The sequence below is a fragment of the Esox lucius genome, chromosome 21 (assembly GCF_011004845.1).
Source record: "Esox lucius isolate fEsoLuc1 chromosome 21, fEsoLuc1.pri, whole genome shotgun sequence".
In the NCBI taxonomy this organism is placed as follows: Eukaryota; Metazoa; Chordata; class Actinopteri; order Esociformes; family Esocidae; genus Esox; species Esox lucius.
In genome coordinates this window covers 17,396,986-17,412,920 of record NC_047589.1, presented here as the reverse complement: position 1 = coordinate 17,412,920, position 15,935 = coordinate 17,396,986, and the positions used below count along the sequence as shown (strand labels likewise).

Here is a 15,935-nt window from a genome sequence, read left to right as displayed (position 1 = left end):
GAGAGTATCCGATTGGCTTCAGTCAAGTTAAAGAGACGGTTGTCAAAGAGAGTGCTGTCACATTGACTGCTGTCAAAGAGGGACACATTTAAACGCTTTACCCGGCTAATCTAGCTGGCTGCCTGTTTCACATGAGCGTTGTGGATTACACTGTCAACAGAAAAGCTTCTCCTCTCCTTTTTTTCTCTTAGGGTTTTTTACATTCACGGACGTAGAAGTATGTTCTCGATGGGTGTCCGATTTCTTTTGGTCAAGAATAATACTATTGTAAATCTGCAAATGCGTTACTTCACACCTTTTGCCTCAGAAGGTTGCACATGACACAATTCCCCCACCAAACATAACAGTGTAAACGGCAGAGTCTTGTAGTGACTCCACATCATAATATCAGAGCAGTGGTATGTAGACACTGTCCTTATATTTCAGCTGTACAGTACAGTCTGTTATATCAGTATCAGAATCACCCTCATTCGCTAATTACACATACACACGTGCATAGTTTTGCCGCTTGTGGTAGACAACATACACAAAATCTATCCTAAGTTGACATACAATATATACAATGGTGAGTATATACTGTAAGTGTTTTTGTTTTACTCATCCATTGGTTTCAAATCTTGGCTGATTTGGAGATTCACTCTTAAAAAACGACTGACTGGTGCCAGTCCGCCCCACCCCAGTGTTCACCAGTAGCAGGAACCATCTCCCATGGAAAGGAATCCAGAATGAATTCCAGTGTTCATATTGGTATGTTCATTTCTAAAAAATTCAAGTAATGATGGGTTTTACCCCATAAATATCTAGGAGCTATACATAATGCGTGACTCTCTCCAATACCAAAAACACTCAGAAAGACACAAAGTATTGAGATTGTGTAGTTTAAATAATATCACTCAAGACCTGAAAGCTGTACAGCCCTAAAACCCATTGTGGCACAAGACATGTTTTATTAGCAAAAACAATATTCTACAAAAGGGTGAAAGTTATTCTGGTTAAGGGCAGGTGATCGACAACTTGAAGGGGAAATTTCATATCCTTGATAGGCCTCCTCCTCTTCAGCTTTCCAAGTCTCTGCGAGACGAAATGGAAAACAGTGAATGAAAAAATGATATAATTGCACATATGTATGTTTCATTGGTGAATATGTCAGGAAGTGTGGCTTTTAACAAAAACAGGTTAATGGATGACTAGTGTCCAGCATCTTAACTCCAAAGCTCAACTGACATAAAACCTGAACTGACTTATTTTTGCTTGAGCAAAGAACTACACTGACTTGGATTTGATTAAGCTAAAGTTATGTAAGCTCATTTTAAAGTTTCATTGGTTTTGACTTTAATGCATTGACTTTAATGCGTGTTCTGCATTATCATCTTCCTTATAGCAGCAGCTACCTCCCTGTACCTGCCAACACACTGAACAGTTAAAAGAAAAACAGGGGTGCAGAAATGATGCTAATAATGACAGTATTCACCATTAACTAGATTTACATTAATGACTGATCTGCGCATAAAAAAACAACTAAAAAAACACACTGAACAGTCTGTAACCTTCGTTTTTCCTGAGAATGCAAGAATGCACGTTTGTGTCATCAGTTATTCTTAATGAAAAGCTTTGGATAGAAAGTTATGAATTTCAGAGAAAGCTCAAACACATTTTAAATTACAAATAAACATTCCATTTTACACACAAACGCACTCTATTGTAAATACTGTTTTAACCTCTGTTTGATTTGCCCGAATCTCCTGCTCCATCACTGGGTACTCGTGCCTAGAATCTGCTGATGAAATCCTCATATCGTTGGACACAGAGGATGACTCTTTGCTGCTGGGTCTTGATGATACCATCGACATAGCCCATGTGACAGGGCAACAATTGCTGCTGCACCTGTGAATACAAACAGAAGACAAAGTGTAATTCCACTTCATTTCATATTTTACCCAAGACTGACATCTGATAGTAATGTGATTCAAGGTAGATAAGGGATTATGTTCTTTTCACAGTAAGTGATTCTCTTTCTATCATTTTGCACAGCCATACAGATGTGGTGAGGCTTTTTGGTCACCCTCAGTGATGGCTTGACCTGAATCTTAAAGAGTTTTAAGTCGTCTTCACATTTTGATAGAAAGGTGGTCTGTACCCATCAGTATGTCCGGAATCTAATATTTTAAAATTAGAATTGCACTGGTTACTACATTACATTACAGGTGTCTCTTACATAAAGTTGTGAACATGTTGAGAACTGCTCCGTCCCATCAATAAGGGAACCTAACATGGAGGTTAAAATGTATGGTTGCACTAATAAATATGTATTAAGTTCAAATTAAACCATAGAAAAGGCCTTTGTACGGAGATAAAGGCACATTTTGTCAACCAAACTAATTTTATTTGCAGCTTATAGCCCACTGTCAACGAAAACAACAACTCAAACTAGCTAATTGATGGTGTAGCACCAGCTAGTCAAGCATTACACTGATTGACATCATTTCAGAATTTCGTAAAAACCAGGCGTAAGCGTATTCATGTTAGATATAGGTCTAACTTACCTGAACTGTCTTTAAAGTAGGAGTAGATGTCCAGTCAAGGGATCTCTGGCTACCTTCTTGGTTTGTTCCTCCAGGCAGCATGAGGGAGAATGAGGTCAGGGTGATACAAGGAGCAATCTCAACTGTTGATATTGTTAACGCTCAAAGACGGGAAGTGTCAGAAAAGAATCAACCAAAGTCCCTCTTCGGCTGCACAAAACATTATTGAAGACAAATAAAAGTGGGCCAATGCAAATGTAAAAAAAAAAATCACAAATGTCAAACTTGCTATGCAAGTTTCGAACAGGTTCCTCCTCCTTTCCACAAAAAGAGGTGGAATGGTGACTCATGGTGACTTATTCCACAAAAAGGGATCTATACCTGCTCTTGGGCTGCTCCTCGGTGGTCCTCCTCTTTATGTTTATGAATGGACACATTCTTTCATGCAGGATGTGACCCTGTCAGTGTAGTCTTGCATGTTGGCATTATTGTCCTTGAACATGTTGAATCTTTCAAGGCAGTCCTTTAGCTCCCCAGTGACCTTGTCAATCCTTTAGAACTGAATGTTCGACAGGCTTTACAGTTTTAACTGTTTCTCTATATGAAGGAATGGGTTGGAGCATCTTATGGCCTAGTGTTTTATTGTGATTCTATCTTTTTGGAGAATTTCATTACTTGTGTGTATCTGGGAAGCTGCTGTTTGTGATAGTCAATGTAGAATTAAACCTTTTACTTGATCGGGGCAGTGAGAAGCTGTTCCATTCTAGACATGCTGGCACTCAGTACAAAGTAAACTCCAACCAAAATTCCTCATTAGAATTTGCGGGATCAACATTAGTTTGCATTGGGTCAAAATAGTTAGCATGTTATGAGAGGAAGATTTATGGAAAGTGATTTCCTTGCAAAACCTTGGATGACATAAAAACATCTTCCGCCACCCTAGGATTTATTGCACTGTTCCAGGACGCAATAAGCATGATATAGCTGAAAGCTGGCTAATTCCACCACAGCGACATTTAGCTAGGATTCTGTGAAGCACAAACCAGAGGGGAGGAAGAAGCTCTTCCATCTTGTTTGCGAATGAGCATATGTTTGAAAGGAAAAGACCTGGAAGGGTGTAATGAAGACCTTGCATTCTAAAGTGAACCAGAGCCTCGGCTTGATTGCCCCACTGCCTCAGCGTTCCAGTCGCTAGACGCTGCCCAAGTCAGTTTTTCTATATCGTCTCATGATGATACAGTTTTGTGGGGGGAAAGTGCCTTTACTATTCAGTTAGTCTTGTTTCAGGTGAAAGAAACATGCATTTGAGTCACATTTCAAAAAGGTAACAAACAAACCCTTTAACGCAACAAGCAGAGTATACAAGACTGAGGCTGCCTCAAACAGCTCCAATTCTTATGTGAATGAAAGTGTCTCAAACTCTTACTGTATTCATATATTCATTTGGAGGGGTAGACTTACATCTTTGTTGAAGAAACCAATGGCATGACAACTGCTTTGTGTAAAGCCAGATCATATTTTTCTACAGAGAATTCCTTACGTTGATTAATTATTTTTAAGCATTCGGCTTAGTGGTTATTATGAAATTTGAGCTCCAGACCAATAAGGCAGCATTGCTGGCCACAATGAAAGGTGAGGTCATATAAAGGTAATGAGAATTGAAATGTGTATGTGCACATTTTTTTACAAGGAAATAATGTTGTCCAGATACCTCTTCAACTCTCCTCAATAGGAAGCCTCTAGTCTCTCTCTCCATCGATCTCTAAAGCCATTCTTCTCTCCCTCCAGCCATTTATCCTTGGAACCCCGCCCCCACCAGTCCTAAACGGTGCATCTACATCTCCCTGAACACCATTCAACACTGTATCCCATCAAAAGGCAATCTGACGCCACCTTAAGCCACCTAATAAACTCACCCAAATAACAGTCAACTTCGAACAGGGGGGAGTGAGTCAATGCAGCACAGCACATTGCTCTGAATATTATGCTGGGTGACACTCATAACAACATATGCCTTAGGAATTTAATCGGGGGCGCAAATCACTGTCCAGGTGAGAAGCCTGGTCTTCCCTGTCTGCAGGGTTAGTGGAGCTTTTCATTGTATTAGAAATGGATGAGTAGATTCAACACACACTACTCACTACAGATGTCTAGCTCTCTCCGATATGGTGTGTGTGTGTGTGTGGGTGTGTGCACGCAGGTATGTGTGTGTGTGTTTGCTGCTACAGTCTGGCCTGTCAGCTCTCTTCCACTCTGACAAAAGACCTGCACACTGAACACTGTTCCTATTGTTTCACGCCTTGCTTGTCCTTCACAGTGCGCTCCTCTCTCCTCCCTTCCCTCCCTGCTTTCCTCTCCTCCCTCCCTCCCTCCGTCGCTCCCTTCCTTCCTCTCCTCCCTACTCTTCCCCGCCACCCCCCATTCCTTTTTTCTTTCCTCCTCCTCGTTCTTCTCGTTCTCCCTCTTGTAAAACGACAGGCCCTGTTGTCTCTGTAAAACAAGGCCCTCCTAATCATTTGGCTTCTGACAACCCGTCTGTCCAACATCAGGGTCTTGTGTATCAGCCACACCGACGCACATACACTCACTCACTCACTATCTGAGATGGACACAGTTACTGCAGAAGGCTGATATTTCTTTCCCTCTACAGTGCTCGGTAAGGAAGCGGACTCTCATCTCTCTCCCTCTCTGTCTCTTTCTTTCTCCGTCTCCACAGTGCTACTGGGCGATGGCTGCTTACACAAGCTGCTCACGTAATACCTGCTATTTTTGATGAATAATTCCAGACACAGACAGATGTGTAGGAATGAGGCGAGAGGAGGTGATGGAGGAGAGGGGCTCAGAACTGCAGCTTCCCTTCCCACCACAGTGAGAAACTACGCATTCATAAGGACAAATAGATCCATGGAGTCCAAACACAGCATGGCCACACAAACCTGAGCTTAGGCTTTTTGACTTTGTTAATACGTTTTGCCTTTGTAGGGGGGTATAAAGCTCGTTTGGAGGGGAAATAGGAGGACCATCAATTGTGCATCATGCAATATTCAGTATTGCTTTTGGTTTGGAATGACATATAATACTAATATGTTTCACTCCTTGACACAGTTAATACATTGAATCATTTCCCAAATCTGGCCAACAAATGTGTACCGACAAATGTGATATATAGTGCGGGAGACAAACATATGACAATGAGTAAAGATGAAATGGTGTAGTCAAGGACATGAAAGACCCTCGTACTCCAGCGAACCTACAGTACACCAAACATTACAATCCATCACTTATCAAACACGTGGTTTGAATAAGCCTTATGAGTGTTTACCTAAAGTGAACCGGTGTTCTTTCATATTAATCAGTGAATTAGACAGGACACCAGCCACACTTTACATTTGTATGGAATAATAATGGCAACCTCTTCAGTGACGATGGCCTTTCTGTCTGGGTGGTAGGCTACACAGCAGCTGGGTGGATTTCAGTCAGATAGATAGCAGCAATGACTGTCTTTGTGTGGGGCTCTAAAGATGCATAATGCAGAGGTTTGATACCAGCATTTGGTATTCAGGGTCTGCAAAGGCCACCGGCTCTGGATCTATCTCCTTACACACATACACACACACACACACACACACACACACACACACACACACATACATACACACAGACGCGCACGGGGTCTGCAAAGGCCACCGAGTCCTATCCCATCTCATACCCCGCCACACACAGGACTACGAGAGGACCCGATGCCAGGCAGTGACCTCTTCCCCATCTCTGGTCTTGATTATTCAGGTTAAAGAGTGAGAGGGGCAAGATGTGGCTCTCCTGGAAATACTGTGCACTGGTTTTTAACTTTAAAACATCAGGGTGATATCAAAAAATATATATATATGTTTAGAAAAATGCACTAATATTATAGAAAGAAATGACAGTGCGTAAAAATATTGTCCAAAAAAGATTATGTAGAAATGGCAGATGAATATTCATTTACCTAATATAAGTGGAGTGAACAGTGTCAGTACAGCCTCACAAAATATTTACCCTCTCTCCCTCCATCTCTCCCTCCATCTCTCCCTTTACCCTCACTCTGCCCCCCCTCCATCCACATACATTAATATGGTGGACCATGTAAGGACACGTGAAGAAGCTGCAAGGCTGTACGGCATCAATAAGTGATATCCACTGGGATTTTCCAAGCTGTGCAATGCATTGTAAGAGACATGTTATGATAGAATACGCATGAAACATGAAATACGGGCAAATTCTGAGAATTGCATATTTTTCTAATTTATTTCTATCATGAACCAATCCCCCTTGGAAGATCATTTAGTAAATGCATGAAGGTATTGCATATGTTTGTATTTTATTTACTTTTTGGTTTTCACAATATTTGTGGAAAATCACGTGGATGGCCAGGTAAACATTTCATATTCATTTGATCAATCATTTACAAAAGGTCTTAGAAAAGCAAGATTGAGGAGCGGTGGAAACTGTTTTCTTCGTTTTTATAAAACATAATTTTAGTCTGGGTGAAACATTTGAGTATCTACTAAAAGCACCATGCAACAACTGGTATGCATTATGAAAACAAATCCTGTTTTTCAGATACCAAGCTATTTATTTGAAGTATTTTGTTGGTAAATCATTTGAATCACTAATGTGGCCATGCATGTTTCAATACAATATTAATTTAATATGTTATTTACTATAATGCTAATACCTATGTGTTGAAACAGGTCCATAAAATCTGCAATGAGCTAAGTCTCGTATGCAGACATGCAGAATGTGATCTGCACATGTGCAGAAGCTTTGGGAAACACCAGGTATTTGGTCCTGAAGAAAGTCTAAAGATTTATTTTAAAGTCGGTTCATCAAAGTTAATCATCTGTTCAGTTTAAAATGACCCAAGTCGGTAGTTTGAGGGTTAATCCCTATTGACGCCAATCCAATGACTTGCCTTCTGTTGCTGCACGTTTTGTTGAGCTGGTCTGATGTACGCACAAATACGCCAAGCATACAACCAGGTGCGGAATGCACTTACAGACAGGAACATTCCTTAATAGGTCCAGCTCTGTTTGAACCTTCTTGGTTAGCCAGTCCAAGTGGATTTTAGATTGCTCATTTTAACATCAACCATATCCTATAAGGCTTCAGAACTCTGTTTGGTTTCTCTGAACAAATAAAGATCATTGTTTTTCTCAGACACTGATAGTGGTACATGCAAATAGCTTTAGGAACAAGCTTTGGGAAAGAGCTTACTAATGGATCTTTGATTCTGAAGGGAAAATCTAGGGATAATATTCATAGTGCACATACTACACACTGTTTGCTAGCCTCCTAAACATCTGCTTCTTTAAATAAAAGCCACAGGCATTGTGGGTAGATCCTTCACAATCCAATCATGAGGAGAGAATCCATTCTGTTTCCAGGGGCTGGTGAGTAGAACGGCTTCCTGTGAATCTCAAGAGCTCTGAGCCTCAGGGAAATACAGCTTGACCAGCAGATAAAGGAATGAGAAAGAGAGAGAGAGAGAGAGAGACAGGGAGAGGTAGATAAAGGGAGAGGGAGAGAACGCATGTGAGAGAGATGGAAAGAAAAAAATAGGAGAAAAAAATATTCCAGTCGAGCCCTGTTCCTAATTTCTCTTCTCACCGTTTGGTCTTCTCCTCACCGTTGTCCCTGGAGACGGCGGGTGATTGATAGCCTAATCCAATGACTGTATTACAGACGCCTCATCTCACCCTGTATTCTTATCATTAGCGGTTAGCCTATGGTTACGTTCACAGCTCTCTGGCTAGAGCCGGCCCATGAGATTTAAGACTCTGGCCTTTGGAAAATATTTTACATGAAATTGAAATCTTGACAGTGGCTGAGAAGTCTGTCAAGCAGACACAGAGCCGGCCGACACCGCATTTTTAATTAATCAGGCTTACTGTACCGTGGCTGTCTGTGCGTTCCGTGGCTTTGTGTGTGTGTGTGTGTTTGTGTGTGTGTGTTTGTGGGAGTGTGTATTGGGGTTTCGGTTGTGTGTTTGCCTGCCACGGCTGTGTTGAACATTGCCCACCGTTGTGCCGATCGCTGATACATGCAGCACTAAATCAAACAGGCAAAAGCATGCATGCAAGACGGAGGAAAGCATGCCCTTTTCCCCCGTCTCCTTTTAACAACGGAGCCGAATCGAGGGATGCTGGTTCTGCTCTCTCCTGGAGATGAATAAAAATGCTAATAGAAGAAGCCTGTTTCGGCTATTCTGAGGCCTTCCAACAAGCACGTTATTCCTTATGACCGGCAAATGGTCTCCATTGACTACAAAGACAGGAGAAGGGGGGAGGGAGTTGGGCGTTATTGCCTCAAACACCGACATGCGTCCAGCTAAGTCGTCTCCCAGTTCCCATCCCCTGAATCCTGTCCCAGGGAAAAAATTTCGGGGGCATCTCGGAACATTAGTTCATAGAGGAAGAAATAATGTGGCTTAACGGAGGGATATGTGAATTAGACGTTGGCTCAGGAACCAATCCCCTCAGCCAAAACCTGTTCTCCTCAATGCCGGCAGACGCCTCGTTCCCCCGCCATCATTACCCAGCGATCACGTCTGCAGAGCAGCAGAGCGCTCCAGAATGACAATCACTCCTCTTCTCCACTCACTCACGTTTTCCTGCTCTCTGTTTCTCACCGTCTGTCTTTTTTCGGTCTCCTTTTTTTCTCTCACACCCTCTCTGTTTTTCTTTTTCTCTTCCTCTCCGTCCCCTCCCTATATCTCTCTCTTTGTCACTCTCTTTCCAACTCTCTATTTCCCTCTCTCTCACAATCTTTCTTTGTAGCCATGAAGTGAAGCACCGATACTTGTTATTACCCAGCACACGCTGACACGGACACAGAGGTGTTGCACTGTATCTGGCACCAGACTACAAACTAGAATCTGTAGCAGAGCAGAAACACAACAAACAACCTCGATCTCCCTCACCTTCTAGTTAGTTACATCACATAGCAAGACAAATAAGTGGGGGGAAAAAAAAGGAAAGGAAAGCCTGATCGACTGATCTGTGGATAAGAGAGAACAAAACAGTAAAAAGAAGAAAAGGTTAGACATGACTGGCCATGTTCTGGCTTTGTCTTCCAGGGCAGGTGTTTAGAAGCAAAATCTCCACTTCTGGTTCTCTTGAACAATGTTGGATTTGATTTCCCATATTGGTATCTTTTCTTAACTTTCTTTCCCTCTCTTCTTCTCCCGATCTTCTCCAAATAATCCCCATGAAATGCGCTGTGAATATTCCCGAGCATACCTTTTGTCATGCTTAACCTGTGGTGGAGGCTGGATTCACATGAAGCAGAAACGATGTCGAGATTTTCTCCTTGTGATATGAAAAATTTATAATTTTAGTCCCTAAACTTATTTCCAGTTAAAAAATGCAATAAGAATTGCTGGATGGTAAATGCTGATCATTACGTATTTATCTTTAAAGGTAAAGGTTAGTGAGATTTGTGTTCAATAGTTCATTATGGCTTACATAAATGGTGGGTCTTAAGTCCAACTATGCTTGTCCACTAACATTGTAGGAACAGCTCTGGTAATTGTGCTTTATCCAGACCTGCCCAGCTCCACAGTGGATTTGAATTTTTATTCATAAGACAACATGTCCCCTTGTTTTTTAACTTGGAAATAATATGCCAAAAACATTTTAGAAAAAGTTGTGTGACTAAAACCTCCTCAGTAATAAAAAAAAAAAATGAATGACAGATATGTTGAGTTATCGTTGGTTCATTTGAGAGAAAGATAATAGCTCTGTTCCAGTGGTGTCTCCTGGGAGACAAACATCGATAACTGTCACATCAAACCACACCCCCAAGACTGAAATCATTTTTTCTTAATGAACAGAAAAACACAATCAGAATTGTTATGTTTAGTGTCTCTTTAAAAATACTGCCTCCTACTCAAATGTCTAAAGCAGTATCTCTTCTACTTGCCTATTAGCCTTCACCTCAGCTAATTGCGAAGAACAGTACTTAACCAGTGAAAAACATACAGCAGCGCATCATGAAGCTGTCTTTCACTTGGTCAGTTATGCCGATAACGAGGAGAGAAAATACTGACTTTCAAGTTGGCGAGAAAAATATACACTGTGAATTTGTATCTCATTGTTTTAGAACCCGCTGACAGCTTAAGAGTCACTAAAAGCAAAGCTGACTTTTCCATGTTGCATTCTCTGAAAGTAGCTTGATATCATACTGTAATGATGGGGTTCAATTACAGAATGTCAACTTTATGTTTTCATCCATGAAGCAGTTGTAAATAGCAACATGTTATATACATATTCCCCCCATTTATGGGGAACAATGGTATTTTGAAAACTGGCTTTACAATCATCTCTTGTTAGCCAGGTGTGTTTTTCATTAGTCACACACGCACATGAGAGCTGTCAATGTCTGGTTTTGATTCTAGGCCTTGCATTTGGAGTTAACTGCTGGTGTCAAACAACACAAGGACCAAAGATGTGTTGATGCATGTCAAGGTGGTCATCATCATGCAGAAAACAAGAATATGTTGATCAGAGACTTAGCCAAAACATTAGCTATGACAAGTTTGGTACACAAAGAAGAAAGAAAGCACAGGTTAGTTCAGCATTGACAAATGACCTGACAGGCCAACGAAGACTTCTACAGTAGACAATCAAAGAATGCTCATTGGTATTAAGAAAAAACAAACAAAAGAATTACAGAAAAAGGTCAGAAACACGCTCAGTAATATTGGATGTCAGCCTCTACCATTGGCAGAAGACTCCACCATCCATACTACAGAGGCTGGACTGCCAAAAACACTAGTTAAGCAAGACAGGATGGTCTAAAAAAATACCAAACAAAGCCTGCTGGGTTCTGTAAAAGGTACTGTGGACAATGAGACAAATATAAACATGGTGGCAAGTGGACAGTGTACAGAAAAAACAACTTATCTGTGAAATATGGCGGAGGAGGTGTTATGTCTGGGCATATATGGCTGCCACTGGTACCGTCTCACTTGTCTTCATTGATAATGTAACTGATGACAGGCACAGTAAGATTCATTGTGAAGTGTACAGAAATGTCTTGTCTGCTGCGATAAAACCAAATGACTGAAAATCCATTGGACAGCACTACACCTCTCAGTAGGATAATGGCCCCGCACATACAGCCAAAGCATCAAAGGTACAATCCTGGCAGAGCACCACCAGGGAATAAACTCTGTGTCCGGTGGGTCAAAGACTTTAGGCAGCCTTTACATGAAAGGTTTGCAACTTAGCTGCACGATTAGCCACTAAGTACTAAATATGACAACTTTATTTAATATTAGGTTAATTTGTCTAATTACCTTAGGTCCCCTAAAATGAAGGGGAGGGTGTATAACAAGGGCTGTAGTTCCAACATAGCTCAAGGCTTATGATACATATCCTCAAATTAAAGTTGACAGTTGGCAGGATAACCTCTTAGTCATTGTTTTACTGCTAATCTAATGTGCTGGAGTAAAAAAAAAAAATTAAAAACTTGTGTCACTGTCAAAGAACTTTACTGGACTGTACTGTACATACATTGAACACAGTTTTGACTGGAAAGCACTATCACCAACTGAAAGAAGTTAGTGGTTATTGTGGTTTTATTAAAAGAAAAACGTACAGTGTACTTACAAGGAAGTCAAACTTTGCAGCTGGTAAAAAAACATCTAGGTGCAAAAAACACCAACAAAAAGTAGGTCAAAGAAATATCATTTTTCTGGTGAAATGCCAATCTTTACATGGAGCATGACTTTAAACCGAGTGGTTGACATTTGTGTCTGTTTGGCTTTGTGTTGGACGTAGTAAATACGAGCTGGGGGAATCTGTGGGGGGTATAACAGAACGTCAGGGAAAACCTGTCAGATCAGCCTTTAAACAGCATGCGAGCTGACACACACTGGTCCGAACACACGCTCTAATACGTAAGAACACACACGCGCACAAACACAAGACGCGCATGCAAGTATGCAGGGCACTCTGGCACACCCAGACCGTAACCTTTAAAACGAGTGAATGGCAGGATCTTCCAGAGTATTTTGCAAGACTTTCTGAAAAAGGTACTAGCCTACTTCCCCCTCTAGTTGACTAGGGCAACTGGGGGAGGGGAGGTGATGGATGGAGCCCCACCTCCGCAACCCCAATCCTAGGGGGATGTCACAGGAGCCGGCAGCCATGGCTTACATGAGAGAAATGTGACATTGAGTAGTTTTGCTTACATAAAATACTGCCACAATAGATTCCATATACATTTTTAATGTACTACATTGCCTTCTCATTCGTTTTTCTCCTTCCCTTCTCCTTCCCCTGGCATCAATACAGACACAGTGACTGAGGCACGGGGCCGAATACCAGCTGAGAAGAGTGCCGGAGGGGGATGGGTGACGGAGAGACCGAGGAAGAGGAAGGTGCAGACAGGCAGTGTCCGACATTAGAGGGAGCCGTGGTCAGAGCGCTTCACACCGGCCTTTCTTCTGGATACAGTGGTGACCTCGGTCACGCTGGACTGTTTATGTCACGGGATAATGCTGCTATCTCATAAATGACATTAACAATGCAACGGCCTCTGCAGTAGGGTTGTGTAAGAATGACGTCCACTGAGGCACAAAGGTAAGAAACAGCATCTCCATGCATTATTGAGTCAGTGCACTGTGTCCACCAGTAGGTGGGTTACATTCTGTCGTTGTCTCAAACAGGATTTGTTGATGTGCTGTGACACGAGGACAACAGGTGAGGGGGATAGCGAGGTTATACGAGGTGAGTGGGAAACATTCCGGAGGAATGAAACAGGAACCAAGGAAAAGGAAGGAAACATTTTCTAAGATAAACAGGAAGAGACATTTAGAATATAGTTATTCCCGTATACTGTAGCTGGATTTCTCCCATTGTATGGGATCACAGGAATTGCATTGTTTTGTGATGCAGGGCTTTTTTTCTTTGCGCACTCCTATTTTCAATGGAAATGTTAACATACAAATCGGGGCAAACTGGATTATGCATGAAAACCACTCAACGCACTAAAACATTATAATATTTGAGTTGAATTACAGAGATACATTTTGGTCAGTTTAAAACTACTGTCAGCACGGGTGTAAGGTACTGGTAGATTGTTAAAGTATAAGGACTACTGTTATGGGTCTGACTGCTTATTAACAAGCTCTGTTTAATAAAACGATAATACAGTTTACGGTGACTCAGTTCAGCTAGTGCCCTATCAGTTCCATAGGTATTGTATGACATGAAACATTTATCAAACTACATGTTGAATGGCTACTTCAAAGAAAGTCCCACCAACAACAACAACACTTGGACTTCTACACCAGCTTGATTGATGTTTCAGGATGGGCATATTTCCATGTTAAATTTGGTAGGCTGATGAGATCCAAGATGTTTAATGGTGATAACCACTTCATAGCACTAATTAAGTGATTAGAGAGTGGACACGATTCATGATATAGGTATAGGAGACGTTGATACACATCAGTGAAATGTTAGTTCTGGCAGAAAATGCCACATTAGTTTAACCATTATTGCACAGCAATGTACATACAAGGTGTTAGGTTCTGCTCCTCTGGGGTAACTCACTGCCATCCCATGACTGTGTACAATACTACCAACATATATAATTAATAGCAATCCTCACAGGCAATGAGCAAGGCATGCAGCACTGATCCACCACACAAAAGGAAATATAGAACCAAACAGGTGGAGGCAGGTGTGGAGGATGGATTTGCACATGCTAGTACGACCATTAGCATATCAGATCACTGGCCAATTACCACTCATTTCCTGGCTGAACTGGCTATGCTAATTTATCCGAGTATAGACCCAACTTTGATGTGCACTGCCAATGTAACTCAGTGGTGACACCCAAGAGGGCCAAAGCCCGCTGGCTCCAGTGTATTCTCATAGTAGGCTAGGTGCTGCAGTGATTTGAGTGACATCACTCAAGCCAATCAAGTTCTTCTTTCTCTCACTGCCAAGAGGCTGAATGAGCTTGGCTGAAACAGTTGCGTTCCAACACTGCAATGTTTTACCAACACAATAATACAAAAGGCAAGAGACCAAGCATGCTCAAGCACATAATCTTTTTGCAAACCAATATTATATAATAATGTGACGCAAATAATACCATGATTACATGCAAAACAGTTCCAGCCCCTCTTGTTCTCACTGACACAACACCACTGAGCCCTATTTAATCAAAAGACACACATATTCCAGTTAACCAAACGGTAAGATAGTCTTAAATACTATACATTAAATTAATTTAATTCAAGTAGAAAAGAAAGGGCTGTGTTTTCTCATCTGAAGAAGTGTATTCCTTTACAACATCATCATGAAATCGACTGCCCTTCATAGGCAACATCAATATCCCATAGCAACGACTAAGTCCTTTGTTTCAAGTCCCACTGCAGTATTGTGTCACACCATTCGACTAAACCTAAAACAATTGTGTTACCCAAAAGGCTTTGCAGGTAACACTCCTTTCCCCCTTTGTGAGACAATATTCAAACGGTTATGCTTTGGGAGAAGATGATATCAGGAAACGGATCTTCAAGAGAGAGCAACACTCCAGGGATTAGCCATTGCTGTCTTAGGCTGTGTGACGAATTGGATCTATGCCCACTTCTCAATATCTGTTCTGTCATTATGTTTAAATAGTGCCTTCTATTTCCCTTATGTAGTTTTCCATTTGCATTATTCCTAGTAGTGCCCTAGCACACATATTATAATTACTATATTATTCTTCAGCCCCTTCGATAGCAGTATGCTTCAGTTTATAGTCCCTGATCAGTACATTAGGGAAATATTTGTATGTTTGTGAGGTAGCATCCTATAATCTTTCCCTGACATCAATGCAGTCAACTGTACCATACAAGAGTGAGATGTTGGTTTTGTACACTAACAAGCTAATAGCTGTTGATTTCATTCTGTTAATTGCATTTCAGTTATTCAGCAGATGCTCTTATCCAAGGTGGAGCAATTAGGGTTTAGTGGCTTGCTCAATGGCACTGTGACAGATTTTTCACTTGGTAATAATTATATTTCTAAGCACTCAAGGTCACCATATAAGACACAAATCACAATAAAGATAAAAACAAACAGAACAATGCTAAAAGCAAAGGGTCAAGGATTGGGTGGTAATAGTTACTGGTCCAACATTCTTCCCACCAGGCTATCTGCTGCCCGAACGCCTAACTATGTTTATGCTGTCCACGTTGTGTTGGAGAGAGGCTCTGTGAATCCCTTTGCACATCGTTACACTGCAAAAATATCTGTCTTATCAAGTATATTTAACTTGTTTTTCAGGTAAAAAAAATCCTTAAAATAAGGTAAATTTTTCATAACAAGCTAGAACATACCTCTTGTTTTTAGAAGATATATACCGCTTGTT

The 15,935-nt window shown here is 41.2% G+C and overlaps 1 protein-coding gene and 1 long non-coding RNA gene across 2 annotated transcripts in view; both read right to left on the bottom strand.

Moving 5' to 3' along the window:
* Positions 1-15,935, bottom strand: part of dpyda.1 (dihydropyrimidine dehydrogenase a, tandem duplicate 1) — a 198,477-nt gene that overhangs the window by 42,769 nt on the left and 139,773 nt on the right. The gene's annotated exons all lie outside the window — the stretch shown is intronic.
* LOC117593608 lies at positions 931-4,857 on the bottom strand. The gene is made up of 3 exons (XR_004575061.1): positions 2,544-4,857; positions 1,719-1,884; positions 931-1,071 (listed from the first exon to the last, which is right to left on the bottom strand). It is a non-coding gene; the product is annotated as an uncharacterized LOC117593608 (long non-coding RNA).